Here is a 12,667-nt window from a genome sequence, read left to right as displayed (position 1 = left end):
CGCCTATGTGCATGTCGCGGTCGGCGTATCAACGTCCGGAGCCTCTTGCCCGTCACGAAACCGTCGGCGCTTTCTCGAACGTTCATGAAATCCCTATTGCAAGCTCTCTCCGAGCCCTAGCCCGATGACTGCGTATCGGTCACGGCAAGCGCGTCCCGAAATCATCGGCACTTTCTAGAACGATCTCGGAATCGCTATTGCGACCCCAATCCGAAAAGCTCTCTCCGAGCCCCTCGATACTGACTGCGTAGCGGTGATAGCAAATTTCCAGCCACAAAACAATGGTCTCGGAGCTCTACGGGAGATGTTTCGTATCCTGGGATGCAAAAAGGAGTGCAACACGAGGACTTCCCAGGGAGTCACCCATCGTAGTACTACTCTGGCCCAAACACGCTTAACTTCGGTGTTTTGATGGGATCCGGTGATTTAGTGCTGGCATTATCGCACCCGTTTCGCAAGCTTCGTCCCTCGCCTGTGTTCACGTCGCGGTCGGCGCATCAACGTCCGGAGACTCTTGCCCGTCACGAAACCGTCGTCGCTTTCTCGAACGTTCACGAAATCCCTATTGCAAGCTCTCTCCGAGCCCTAGCCCGACGACTGCGTATCGGTCACGGCAAGCGCGTGCCAAAACCATCGGCACTTTCTAGAACGATCTCGGAATCGCTATTGCGACCCCAATCCGGAAAGCTCTCTCCGAGCCCCTCGATACTGACTGCGTAGCGGTCACAGCAAATTTCCAGCCCCAAAACAATCGTCTCGGAGCTCTACGGGAGATGTTTCGTAACCCGATATGCAAAAAGGAGTGCAACACGAGGACTTCCCAGGAGGTCACCCATCGTAGTACTACTCTGGCCCAAACACGCTTAACCTCGGTGTTTTGATGGGATCCGGTGATTTAGTGCTGGCATTATCGCACCCGTTTCGCGAGCTTCGTCCCTCGCCTATGTTCACGTCGCGGTCGGCGCATCAACGTCCGAAGCCTCTTGCCCGTCACGAAACCGTCGTCGCTTTCTCGAACGTTCACGAAATCCCTATTGCAAGCTCTCTACGAGCCCTAGCCCGACGACTACGTATCGGTCACGGCAAGCGCGTGCCGGAACCATCGGCACTTTCTAGAACGATCTCGGAATCGCTATTGCGACCCCAATCCGGAAAGCTCTCTCCGAGCCCCTCGATACTGAATACGTAGCGGTCACAGCAAATTTCCAGCCCCAAAACAATCCTCTCGGAGCTCTACGGGAGATGTTTCGTATCCCGGGATGCAAAAAGGAGTGCAACACGAGGACTTCCCAGGGGGTCACCCATCGTAGTACGACTCTGGCCCAAGCACGCTTAACTTCGGAGTTTTGATGGGATCCGGAGATTTAGTGCTGGCAATATCGCACCCGTTCCGCGTGCTTCGTCACTCGCCTATGTGCACATCGCGGTCGGCGTATCAACGTCCGAAGCCTCTTGCCCGTCACGAAACCGTCGGCGCTTTCTCGAACGTTCACGAAATCCCTATTGCAAGCTCTCTCCGAGCCCTAGTCCGACGACTGCATATCGGTCAAGGCATGCGTGTCCCGAAATCATCGGCACTTTCTAGAACGATCTCGGAATCGCTATTGCGACCCCAATCCAGAAAGCTCTCTCCGAGCCCCTCGATACTGACTGCGTAGCGGTGATAGCAAATTTCCAGCCCCAAAACAATGGTCTCGGAGCTCTACGGGAGATGTTTCGTATCCCGGGATGCAAAAAGGAGTGCAACACGAGGACTTCCCAGGGGGTCACCCATCGTAGTACTACTCGGGCCCAAGCACGCTTAACTTCGGTGTTTTGATGGGATCCGGTGATTTAGTGCTGCCATTATCGCACCCGTTTCGCGAGCTTCGTCCCTCGCCTATGTGCACGTCGCGGTCGGCGCATCAACGTCCGGAGCCTCTTGCCCGTCACGAAACCGTCGTCGCTTTCTCGAACGTTCACGAAATCCCTATTGCAAGCTCTCTCCGAGCCCTAGCCCGACGACTGCGTATCGGTCACGGCAAGCGCGTGTCGAAACCATCGGCACTTTCTAGAACGATCTCGGAATCGCTATTGCGACCCCAATCCGGAAAGCTCTCTCCGAGCCCCTCGATACTGACTGCGTAGCGGTCACAGCAAATTTCCAGCCCCAAAACAATCGTCTCGGAGCTCTACGGGAGATGTTTCGTATCCCGGGATGCAAAAAGGAGTGCAACACGAAGACTTCCCAGGGGGTCACCCATCATAGTACTACTATAGCCAAAGCACGCTTAACTTCGGTGTTTTCATGGGATCTGGTGATTTAGTGCTGGCATTATCGCACCGGTTTCGCATGCTTCGTCCCTCGCCTATGTGCACGTCGCGGTCGACGCATCAACGTCCAGAGCCTCTTGCCCGTCACGAAACCGTCGGCGCTTTCTCGAACGTTCACGAAATCCCTATTGCAAGCTCTCTCCGAGCCCTAGCCCGACGACTGCGTATTGGTCACGGCAAGCGCGTGCCGAAACCATCGGCACTTTCTAGAACGATCTCGGAATCGCTATTGCGACTCCAATCCGGAAAGCTCTCTCCGAGCCCCTCGATACTGACTGCGTATCGGTCACAGCAAATTTCCAGCCCCAAAACAATCGTCTCGGAGCTCTACGGGAGATGTTTCGTATCCCGGGATGCAAAAAGGAGTGCAACACGAAGACTTCCCAGGGGGTCACCCATCGTAGTACAACTCTAGCCCAAGCACGCTTAACTTCGGTGTTTTGATGGGATCTGGTGATTTAGTGCTGGCATTATCGCACCCGTTTCGCGTGCTTCGTCCCTCGCCTATGTGCACGTCGCGGTCGGCGTATCAACGTCCGGAGCCTCTTGCCCGTCACGAAACCGTCGGCGCTTTCTCGAACGTTCACGAAATCCCTATTGCAAGCTCTCTCCGAGCCCTAGCCCGACGACTGCGTATCGGTCACGGCAAGCGCGTGCCGAAACCATCGGCACTTTCTAGAACGATCTCGGAATCGCTATTGCGACCCCAATCCGGAAAGCTCTCTCCGAGCCCCTCGATACTGACTGCGTAGCGGTCACAGCAAATTTCCAGCCCCAAAACAATCGTCTCGGAGCTCTACGGGAGATGTTTCGTAACCCGATATGCAAAAAGGAGTGCAACACGAGGACTTCCCAGGAGGTCACCCATCGTAGTACTACTCTGGCCCAAACACGCTTAACCTCGGTGTTTTGATGGGATCCGGTGATTTAGTGCTGGCATTATCGCACCCGTTTCGCGAGCTACGTCCCTCGCCTATGTGCACGTCGCGGTCGGCGCATCAACATCCGGAGCCTCTTGCCCGTCATGAAACCGTCGGTGCTTTCTCGAACATTCACGAAATCCCTATTGCAAGCTCTCTCCGAGCCCTAGCCCGACGACTGCGTATCGGTCACGGCAAGCGCGTGTCGAAACCATCGGCACTTTCTAGAACGATCTCGGAATCGCTATTGCGACCCCAATCCGGAAAGCTCTCTCCGAGCCCCTCGATACTGATTGCGTAGCGGTCACAGCAAATTTCCTGCCTCAAAACAATCGTCTCGGAGCTCTACGGGGGATGTTTCGTATCCCGGGATGCAAAAAGGAGTGCAACACGAAGACTTCCCAGGGGGTCACCCATCGTAGTACTACTCTAGCCCAAGCACGCTTAACTTCGGTGTTTTCATGGGATCTGGTGATTTAGTGCTGGCATTATCGCACCGGTTTCGCGTGCTTCGTCCCTCGCCTATGTGCAGGTCTTGGTCGGTGCATCAACGTCCGGAGCCTCTTGCCCGTCACGAAACCGTCGTCGCTTTCTAGAACGTTCACGAAATCCCTATTGCAAGCTCTCTCCGAGCCCTAGCCCGACGAGTGCGTATCGGTCACGACAAGCGCGTGCCGAAACCATCGGCACTTTCTAGAACGATCTCGGAATTGCTATTGCGACTCCAATTCGGAAAGCTCTCTCCGAGCCCCTCGATACTGACTGCGTATCGGTCACAACAAATTTCCAGCCCCAAAACAATCGTCTCGGAGCTCTACGGGAGATGTTTCATATCCCGGGATGCAAAAAGGAGTGCAACTAGAAGACTTCCCTGGGGGTCACCCATCGTAGTACTACTCTAGCCGAAGCACACTTAACTTCGGTGTTTTGATGGGATCTGGTGATTTAGTGCTGGCATTATCGCACCCGTTTCGCGTGCTTCGTCCCTCGCCTATGTGCACGTCGCGGTCGGCGTATCAACGTCCGGAGCCTCTTGCCCGTCACGAAACCGTCGGCGCTTTCTCGAACGTTCACGAAATCCCTATTGCAAGCTCTCTCCGAGCCTTAGCCCGACGACTGCGTATTGGTCACGGCAAGCGCGTCCCGAAATCATCGGCACTTTCTAGAACAATCTCGGAATCGCTATTGCGACCCCAATCCGGAAAGCTCTCTCCGAGCCCCTCGATACTGACTGCGTAGCTGTCACAGCAAATTTCCAGCCCCAAAACAATCCTCTAGGAGCTCTACGGGAGATGTTTCGTATCCCGGGATGCAAAAAGGAGTGCAACACGAGGACTTCCTAGGGGGTCACCCATCGTAGTACTACTCTGGCCCAAGCACGCTTAACTTCGGTGTTTTGATCGGATCCGGTGATTTAGTGCTGGCATTATCGCACCCATTTCGCGTGCTTCGTCCCTCGCCTATGTGCATGTCGCGGTCGGCGTATCAACGTCCGGAGCCTCTTGCCCGTCACGAAACCGTCGGCGCTTTCTCGAACGTTCATGAAATCCCTATTGCAAGCTCTCTCCGAGCCCTAGCCCGATGACTGCGTATCGGTCACGGCAAGCGCGTCCCGAAATCATCGGCACTTTCTAGAACGATCTCGGAATCGCTATTGCGACCCCAATCCGAAAAGCTCTCTCCGAGCCCCTCGATACTGACTGCGTAGCGGTGATAGCAAATTTCCAGCCACAAAACAATGGTCTCGGAGCTCTACGGGAGATGTTTCGTATCCTGGGATGCAAAAAGGAGTGCAACACGAGGACTTCCCAGGGAGTCACCCATCGTAGTACTACTCTGGCCCAAACACGCTTAACTTCGGTGTTTTGATGGGATCCGGTGATTTAGTGCTGGCATTATCGCACCCGTTTCGCAAGCTTCGTCCCTCGCCTGTGTTCACGTCGCGGTCGGCGCATCAACGTCCGGAGACTCTTGCCCGTCACGAAACCGTCGTCGCTTTCTCGAACGTTCACGAAATCCCTATTGCAAGCTCTCTCCGAGCCCTAGCCCGACGACTGCGTATCGGTCACGGCAAGCGCGTGCCAAAACCATCGGCACTTTCTAGAACGATCTCGGAATCGCTATTGCGACCCCAATCCGGAAAGCTCTCTCCGAGCCCCTCGATACTGACTGCGTAGCGGTCACAGCAAATTTCCAGCCCCAAAACAATCGTCTCGGAGCTCTACGGGAGATGTTTCGTAACCCGATATGCAAAAAGGAGTGCAACACGAGGACTTCCCAGGAGGTCACCCATCGTAGTACTACTCTGGCCCAAACACGCTTAACCTCGGTGTTTTGATGGGATCCGGTGATTTAGTGCTGGCATTATCGCACCCGTTTCGCGAGCTTCGTCCCTCGCCTATGTTCACGTCGCGGTCGGCGCATCAACGTCCGAAGCCTCTTGCCCGTCACGAAACCGTCGTCGCTTTCTCGAACGTTCACGAAATCCCTATTGCAAGCTCTCTACGAGCCCTAGCCCGACGACTACGTATCGGTCACGGCAAGCGCGTGCCGGAACCATCGGCACTTTCTAGAACGATCTCGGAATCGCTATTGCGACCCCAATCCGGAAAGCTCTCTCCGAGCCCCTCGATACTGAATACGTAGCGGTCACAGCAAATTTCCAGCCCCAAAACAATCCTCTCGGAGCTCTACGGGAGATGTTTCGTATCCCGGGATGCAAAAAGGAGTGCAACACGAGGACTTCCCAGGGGGTCACCCATCGTAGTACGACTCTGGCCCAAGCACGCTTAACTTCGGAGTTTTGATGGGATCCGGAGATTTAGTGCTGGCAATATCGCACCCGTTCCGCGTGCTTCGTCACTCGCCTATGTGCACATCGCGGTCGGCGTATCAACGTCCGAAGCCTCTTGCCCGTCACGAAACCGTCGGCGCTTTCTCGAACGTTCACGAAATCCCTATTGCAAGCTCTCTCCGAGCCCTAGTCCGACGACTGCATATCGGTCAAGGCATGCGTGTCCCGAAATCATCGGCACTTTCTAGAACGATCTCGGAATCGCTATTGCGACCCCAATCCAGAAAGCTCTCTCCGAGCCCCTCGATACTGACTGCGTAGCGGTGATAGCAAATTTCCAGCCCCAAAACAATGGTCTCGGAGCTCTACGGGAGATGTTTCGTATCCCGGGATGCAAAAAGGAGTGCAACACGAGGACTTCCCAGGGGGTCACCCATCGTAGTACTACTCGGGCCCAAGCACGCTTAACTTCGGTGTTTTGATGGGATCCGGTGATTTAGTGCTGCCATTATCGCACCCGTTTCGCGAGCTTCGTCCCTCGCCTATGTGCACGTCGCGGTCGGCGCATCAACGTCCGGAGCCTCTTGCCCGTCACGAAACCGTCGTCGCTTTCTCGAACGTTCACGAAATCCCTATTGCAAGCTCTCTCCGAGCCCTAGCCCGACGACTGCGTATCGGTCACGGCAAGCGCGTGTCGAAACCATCGGCACTTTCTAGAACGATCTCGGAATCGCTATTGCGACCCCAATCCGGAAAGCTCTCTCCGAGCCCCTCGATACTGACTGCGTAGCGGTCACAGCAAATTTCCAGCCCCAAAACAATCGTCTCGGAGCTCTACGGGAGATGTTTCGTATCCCGGGATGCAAAAAGGAGTGCAACACGAAGACTTCCCAGGGGGTCACCCATCATAGTACTACTATAGCCAAAGCACGCTTAACTTCGGTGTTTTCATGGGATCTGGTGATTTAGTGCTGGCATTATCGCACCGGTTTCGCATGCTTCGTCCCTCGCCTATGTGCACGTCGCGGTCGACGCATCAACGTCCAGAGCCTCTTGCCCGTCACGAAACCGTCGGCGCTTTCTCGAACGTTCACGAAATCCCTATTGCAAGCTCTCTCCGAGCCCTAGCCCGACGACTGCGTATTGGTCACGGCAAGCGCGTGCCGAAACCATCGGCACTTTCTAGAACGATCTCGGAATCGCTATTGCGACTCCAATCCGGAAAGCTCTCTCCGAGCCCCTCGATACTGACTGCGTATCGGTCACAGCAAATTTCCAGCCCCAAAACAATCGTCTCGGAGCTCTACGGGAGATGTTTCGTATCCCGGGATGCAAAAAGGAGTGCAACACGAAGACTTCCCAGGGGGTCACCCATCGTAGTACAACTCTAGCCCAAGCACGCTTAACTTCGGTGTTTTGATGGGATCTGGTGATTTAGTGCTGGCATTATCGCACCCGTTTCGCGTGCTTCGTCCCTCGCCTATGTGCACGTCGCGGTCGGCGTATCAACGTCCGGAGCCTCTTGCCCGTCACGAAACCGTCGGCGCTTTCTCGAACGTTCACGAAATCCCTATTGCAAGCTCTCTCCGAGCCCTAGCCCGACAACTGCGTATCGGTCACGGCAAGCGCGTCCCGAAATCATCTGCACTTTCTAGAACGATCTCGGAATCGCTATTGCGACCCCAATCCGGAAAGCTCTCTCCGAGCCCCTCGATACTGACTGCGTAGCGGTCACAGCAAATTTCCAGCCCCAAAACAATCCTCTCAGAGCTCTACGGGAGATGTTTCGTATCCCGGGATGCAAAAAGGAGTGCAACAAGAGGACTTCCCAGGGGGTCACCCATCGTAGTACTACTCTGGCCCAAGCACGCTTAACTTCGGTGTTTTGATCGGATCCGGTGATTTAGTGCTGGCATTATCGCACCCGTTTCGCGTGCTTCGTCCCTCGCCTATGTGCACGTCGCGATCGGTGCATCAACGTCCGGAGCCTCTTGCCCGTCACGAAACCGTCGGCGCTTTCTCGAACGTTCACGAAATCCCTATTGCAAGCTCTGTCCGAGCCCTAGCCCGACGACTGCTTATCGGTCACGGCAAGCGCGTGCCGAAACCATCGGCACGTTCTAGAACGATCGCGGAATCGCTATTGCGACCCCAATCCGGAAAGCTCTCTCCGAGCCCCTCGATACTGACTGCGTAGCGGTCACAACAAATTTCCAGACCCAAAACAATCGTCTCGGAGCTCTACGGGAGATGTTTCGTATCCTGGGATGCAAAAAGGAGTGCAACACAAGGACTTCCCACGGGGTCACCCATCGTAGTACTACTCTGGCCGAAGCACGCTTAACTTCGGAGTTTCGATGGGATCCGGTGATTTAGTGCTAGCATTATAGCACCCGTTTCGAGTGCTTCGTCCCTCGCCTATGTGCATGTCGCGGTCGGCGCATCAACGTCCGGAGCCTCTTGCCCGTCACGAAACTGTCGGCGCTTTCTTCAACGTTCACGAAATCCCTATTGCAAGCTCTCTCCGAGCCCTAGCCCGACGACTGCATATCGGTCACGGCAAGCGCGTGCCGAAACCATTGGCACTTTCTAGAACGATCTCAGAATCGCTATTGCGACCCCAATCCAGAAAGCTCTCTCCGAGCCCCTCGATACTGATTGTGTAGCGGTGATAGCAAATTTCCAGCCCCAAAACAATCGTCTCGGAGCTCTACGGGTGATGTTTCGTATCCCGGGATGCAAAAAGGAGTGCAACACGAGGACTTCCCAGGGGGTCACCCATCGTAGTACTACTCTGGCCCAAGCACGCTTATCTTCGGAGTTTTGATGGGATCCGGTGATTTAGAGCTGGCATTATCGCACCCATTTCGCGTGCTTCGTCCCTCGCCTATGTGCACGTCGCGGTCGGCGTATCAACGTCCGGAGCCTCTTGCCCGTCATGAAACCGTCAGCGCTTTCTCGAACGTTCACGAAATCCCTATTGCAAGCTCTCTCCGAGCCCTAGCCCGACGACTACGTATCGGTCACGGCAAGCGCGTGCCGAAACCATTGGCACTTTCTAGAACGATCTTGGAATCGCTATTGCGACCCCAATCCGGAAAGCTCTCTCCGAGCCCCTCGATACAGACTGCGTAGCGGTCACAGCAAATTTCCAGCCCCAAAACAATCGTCTCGGAGGTGTACGGGAGATGTTTCGTATCCCTGGATGCAAAAACGAGTGCAACACGAGGACTTCCGAGGGGGTCACCCATCGTAGTACTACTCTGGCCCAAGCTCGCTTAACTTCGGGGTTTTGATGGGATCCGGTGATTTAGTGCTGGCATTATCGCACCCGTTTCGCGTGCTTCGTCCCTCGCCTATGTGCACGTCGCGGTCGGCGTATCAACGTCCGGAGCCTCTTGCTCGTCACGAAACCGTCAGCGCTTTCTCGAACGTTCACGAAATCCCTATTGCAAGCTCTCTCCGAGCCCTAGCCCGACGACTGCGTATCGGTCACGGCAAGCGCGTGCCGAAACCATCGGCACATTCTAGAACGATCTCGGAATCGCTATTGCGACCCCAATCCAGAATGCTCTCTCTGAGTCCCTCGATACTGACTGCGTAGCGGTCACAGCAAATTTCCAGCCCCAAAACAATCGTCTCGGAGCTCTACGGGAGATGTTTCGTATCCCGGGATGCAAAAAGGAGTGCAACACGAGGACTTCCCAGGGGTTCACCCATCGTAGTACTACTCTGGCCCAAGCTCGCTTAACTTCGGGGTTTTGATGGGATCCGGTGATTTAGTGCTGGCATTATCGCACCCGTTTCACGTGCTTCGTCCCTCGCCTATTTGCACGTCGCGGTCGGCGTATCAACGTCCGGAGCCTCTTGCCTGTCACGAAACCGTCAGCGCTTTCTCGAACGTTCACGAAATCCCTATTGCAATATCTCTCCGAGCCCTAGCCCGACGACAGCGCAAGCGCGTGCCGAAACCATCGGCACGTTCTAGAACGATCTCGGAATCGCTATTGCGACCCCAATCCGGAAAGCTCTCTCCGAGCCACTCGATACTGACTGCGTAGAGGTCACAGCAAATTTCCAGCCCCAAAACAATCGTCTAGGAGCTCTACGGGAGATGTTTCGTATCCCGGGATGCAAAAAGGAGTGCAACACGATGACTTCCCAGGGGGTCATCCATCCTAGTACTACTTTGGCCCAAGCACGCTTAACTTCGGTGTTTTGATGGGATCCGGTGATTTAGTGCTGGCATTATCGCACCCATTTCGCGTGCTTCGTCCCTCGCCTATGTGCACGTCGCGATCGGTGCATCAACGTCCGGAGCCTCTTGCCCGTCACGAAACCGTCGGCGCTTTCTCGAACGTTCACGAAATCCCTATTGCAAGCTCTGTCCGAGCCCTAGCCCGACGACTACTTATCGGTCACGGCAAGCGCGTGCCGAAACCATCGGCACGTTCTAGAACGATCTCGGAATCGCTATTGCGACCCCAATCCGGAAAGCTCTCTTCGAGCCCCTCGATACTGACTGCGTAGCGGTCACAACAAATTTCCAGACCCAAAACAATCGTCTCGGAGCTCTACGGGAGATGTTTCGTATCCTGGGATGCAAAAAGGAGTGCAACACGAGGACTTCCCACGGGGTCACCCATCGTAGTACTACTCTGGCCCAAGCACGCTTAACTTCGGAGTTTTGATGGGATCCGGTGATTTAGTGCTAGCATTATCGCACCCGTTTCGAGTGCTTCGTCCCTCGCCTATGTGCACGTCGCGGTCGGCGCATCAACGTCCGGAGCCTCTTGCCCGTCATGAAACCGTCGGCGCTTTCTCGAACGTTCACGAAATCCCTATTGCAAGCTCTCTCCGAGTCCTAGACCGACGACTGCATATCGGTCACGGCAAGCGCGTGCCGAAACCATTGGCACTTTCTAGAACGATCTCGGAATCGCTATTGCGACCCCAATCCAGAAAGCTCTCTCCGAGCCCCTCGATACTGATCGTGTAGCGGTGATAGCAAATTTCCAGCCCCAAAACAATCGTCTCGGAGCTCTACGGGAGATGTTTCGTATCCCGGGATGCAAAAAGGAGTGCAACACGAGGACTTCCCAGGGGGTCACCCATCGTAGTACTACTCTGGCCCAAGCACGCTTATCTTCGGAGTTTTGATGGGATCCGGTGATTTAGAACTGGCATTATCGCACCCGTTTCGCGTGCTTCGTCCCTCGCCTATGTGCACGTCGCGGTCGGCGTATCAACGTCCGGAGCCTCTTGCCCGTCATGAAACCGTCAGCGCTTTCTCGAACGTTCACGAAATCCCTATTGCAAGCTCTCTCCGAGCCCTAGCCCGACGACTGCGTATCGGTCACGGCAAGCGCGTCCCGAAATCATCGGCACTTTCTATAACGATCTTGGAATCGCTATTGCGACCCCAATCCGGAAAGCTCTCTCCGAGCCCCTCGATACTGACTGCGTAGCGGTGATAGCAAATTTCCAGCCCCAAAACAATCGTCTCGGAGCTCTACGGGAGATGTTTCGTATCCCGGGATGCAAAAAGGAGTGCAACACGAGGACTTCTTAGGGGGTCACCCATCATAGTACTACTCTGGTCCAAGCACGCTTAACTTCGGTGTTTTGATGGGATCCGGTGATTTAGTGCTGGCATTATCGCACCCGTTTTGCGAGCATCGTCCCTCGCCTATGTGCACGTCGCGGTCGGCGCATCAACGTCCAGAGCCTCTTGCCCGTCACGAAACCGTCGGCGCTTTCTCGAACGTTCACGAAATCCCTTTTGCAAGCTCTGTCCGAGCCCTAGCCCGACGACTGCGTATCGGTCACGGCAAGCGCGTGCCGAAACCATCGGCACTTTCTAGAACGATCTCGGAATCGCTATTGCGACCCCAATCCGGAAAGCTCTCTCCGAGCCCCTCGATACTGACTGCATAGCGGTCACAGCAAATTTCCAGCCCAAAAACAATCGTCTCAGAGCTCTACGGGAGATGTTTCGTATCCCGGGATGCAAAAAGGAGTACAACACGTGGACTTCCCAGGGGGTCACCCATCGTAGTACAACTCTGGCCCAAGCTCGCTTAACTTCGGGGTTTTGATGGGATCTGGTGATTTAGTGCTGGCATTATCGCACCCGTTTCGCGTGCTTCGTCCCTCGCCTATGTGCACGTCGCGGTCGGCGTATCAACGTCCGGAGCCTCTTGCCCATCACGAAACCGTCGGCGCTTTCTCGAACGTTCACGAAATCCCTATTGCAAGCTCTGTCTGAGCCCTAGCCCGACGACTGCGTATCGGTCACGGCAAGCGCGTGCCGAAACCATCGGCACTTTCTAGAACGATCTCGGAATCGCTATTGCGACCCCAATCCGGAAAGCTCTCTCCGAGCCCCTCGATACTGACAGCGTAGCGGTCACGGCAAATTTCCAGCCCAAAAACAATCGTCTCGGAGCTCTACGGGAGATGTTTCGTATCCCGGGATGCAAAAAGGAGTGCAACACGAGGACTTCCCCGGGGGTCACCCATCGTAGTACAACTCTGGCCCAAGCTCGCTTAACTTCGGGGTTTTGATGGGATCTAGTGATTTAGTGCTGGCATTATCGCACCCGTTTCGCGTGCTTCGTCCCTCGTTTATGTGCACGTC

At 55.2% G+C, this 12,667-nt stretch overlaps 7 non-coding genes and 20 pseudogenes across 7 annotated transcripts; all 27 read right to left on the bottom strand.

The window, feature by feature from the left end:
• Positions 1-330: 330 nt before the first annotated feature.
• On the bottom strand, positions 331-449 carry LOC135601673 (5S ribosomal RNA; annotated as a pseudogene).
• A 350-nt stretch (positions 450-799) lies between these two features.
• LOC135601644 (5S ribosomal RNA) lies at positions 800-918 on the bottom strand (annotated as a pseudogene).
• Positions 919-1,268: 350 nt separating this feature from the next.
• Positions 1,269-1,387, bottom strand: LOC135600677 (5S ribosomal RNA). Its single transcript, XR_010482993.1, has one exon. It is a non-coding gene; the product is annotated as a 5S ribosomal RNA (ribosomal RNA).
• Positions 1,388-1,737: 350 nt separating this feature from the next.
• On the bottom strand, positions 1,738-1,856 carry LOC135601797 (5S ribosomal RNA; annotated as a pseudogene).
• A 350-nt stretch (positions 1,857-2,206) lies between these two features.
• On the bottom strand, positions 2,207-2,325 carry LOC135604450 (5S ribosomal RNA; annotated as a pseudogene).
• Positions 2,326-2,675: 350 nt separating this feature from the next.
• On the bottom strand, positions 2,676-2,794 carry LOC135602134 (5S ribosomal RNA; annotated as a pseudogene).
• Positions 2,795-3,144: 350 nt separating this feature from the next.
• LOC135601642 (5S ribosomal RNA) lies at positions 3,145-3,263 on the bottom strand (annotated as a pseudogene).
• Positions 3,264-3,613: 350 nt separating this feature from the next.
• LOC135603251 (5S ribosomal RNA) lies at positions 3,614-3,732 on the bottom strand (annotated as a pseudogene).
• A 350-nt stretch (positions 3,733-4,082) lies between these two features.
• Positions 4,083-4,201, bottom strand: LOC135604597 (5S ribosomal RNA; annotated as a pseudogene).
• Positions 4,202-4,551: 350 nt separating this feature from the next.
• LOC135602027 (5S ribosomal RNA) lies at positions 4,552-4,670 on the bottom strand (annotated as a pseudogene).
• Positions 4,671-5,020: 350 nt separating this feature from the next.
• On the bottom strand, positions 5,021-5,139 carry LOC135601671 (5S ribosomal RNA; annotated as a pseudogene).
• A 350-nt stretch (positions 5,140-5,489) lies between these two features.
• Positions 5,490-5,608, bottom strand: LOC135601641 (5S ribosomal RNA; annotated as a pseudogene).
• Positions 5,609-5,958: 350 nt separating this feature from the next.
• LOC135600676 (5S ribosomal RNA) lies at positions 5,959-6,077 on the bottom strand. Its single transcript, XR_010482992.1, has one exon. It is a non-coding gene; the product is annotated as a 5S ribosomal RNA (ribosomal RNA).
• Positions 6,078-6,427: 350 nt separating this feature from the next.
• LOC135601796 (5S ribosomal RNA) lies at positions 6,428-6,546 on the bottom strand (annotated as a pseudogene).
• A 350-nt stretch (positions 6,547-6,896) lies between these two features.
• On the bottom strand, positions 6,897-7,015 carry LOC135604449 (5S ribosomal RNA; annotated as a pseudogene).
• A 350-nt stretch (positions 7,016-7,365) lies between these two features.
• LOC135602133 (5S ribosomal RNA) lies at positions 7,366-7,484 on the bottom strand (annotated as a pseudogene).
• Positions 7,485-7,834: 350 nt separating this feature from the next.
• On the bottom strand, positions 7,835-7,953 carry LOC135602896 (5S ribosomal RNA; annotated as a pseudogene).
• Positions 7,954-8,303: 350 nt separating this feature from the next.
• LOC135601554 (5S ribosomal RNA) lies at positions 8,304-8,422 on the bottom strand. The gene has a single exon (XR_010483845.1). It is a non-coding gene; the product is annotated as a 5S ribosomal RNA (ribosomal RNA).
• Positions 8,423-8,772: 350 nt separating this feature from the next.
• On the bottom strand, positions 8,773-8,891 carry LOC135602914 (5S ribosomal RNA). Its single transcript, XR_010484057.1, has one exon. It is a non-coding gene; the product is annotated as a 5S ribosomal RNA (ribosomal RNA).
• Positions 8,892-9,241: 350 nt separating this feature from the next.
• Positions 9,242-9,360, bottom strand: LOC135602415 (5S ribosomal RNA; annotated as a pseudogene).
• Positions 9,361-9,710: 350 nt separating this feature from the next.
• On the bottom strand, positions 9,711-9,829 carry LOC135602573 (5S ribosomal RNA; annotated as a pseudogene).
• A 338-nt stretch (positions 9,830-10,167) lies between these two features.
• Positions 10,168-10,286, bottom strand: LOC135602187 (5S ribosomal RNA; annotated as a pseudogene).
• A 350-nt stretch (positions 10,287-10,636) lies between these two features.
• LOC135599680 (5S ribosomal RNA) lies at positions 10,637-10,755 on the bottom strand. The gene has a single exon (XR_010482026.1). It is a non-coding gene; the product is annotated as a 5S ribosomal RNA (ribosomal RNA).
• A 350-nt stretch (positions 10,756-11,105) lies between these two features.
• On the bottom strand, positions 11,106-11,224 carry LOC135599706 (5S ribosomal RNA). The gene has a single exon (XR_010482051.1). It is a non-coding gene; the product is annotated as a 5S ribosomal RNA (ribosomal RNA).
• Positions 11,225-11,574: 350 nt separating this feature from the next.
• LOC135601555 (5S ribosomal RNA) lies at positions 11,575-11,693 on the bottom strand. Its single transcript, XR_010483846.1, has one exon. It is a non-coding gene; the product is annotated as a 5S ribosomal RNA (ribosomal RNA).
• Positions 11,694-12,043: 350 nt separating this feature from the next.
• LOC135603260 (5S ribosomal RNA) lies at positions 12,044-12,162 on the bottom strand (annotated as a pseudogene).
• Positions 12,163-12,512: 350 nt separating this feature from the next.
• On the bottom strand, positions 12,513-12,631 carry LOC135603696 (5S ribosomal RNA; annotated as a pseudogene).
• Positions 12,632-12,667: the final 36 nt, after the last annotated feature.

Source organism: Musa acuminata, chromosome BXJ2-1 (genome assembly GCF_036884655.1).
Source record: "Musa acuminata AAA Group cultivar baxijiao chromosome BXJ2-1, Cavendish_Baxijiao_AAA, whole genome shotgun sequence".
Classification (NCBI taxonomy): domain Eukaryota; kingdom Viridiplantae; phylum Streptophyta; class Magnoliopsida; order Zingiberales; family Musaceae; genus Musa; species Musa acuminata.
The sequence above is the reverse complement of the archived record's forward strand: the minus strand, read 5'-3'. Positions and strand labels throughout refer to the sequence as shown.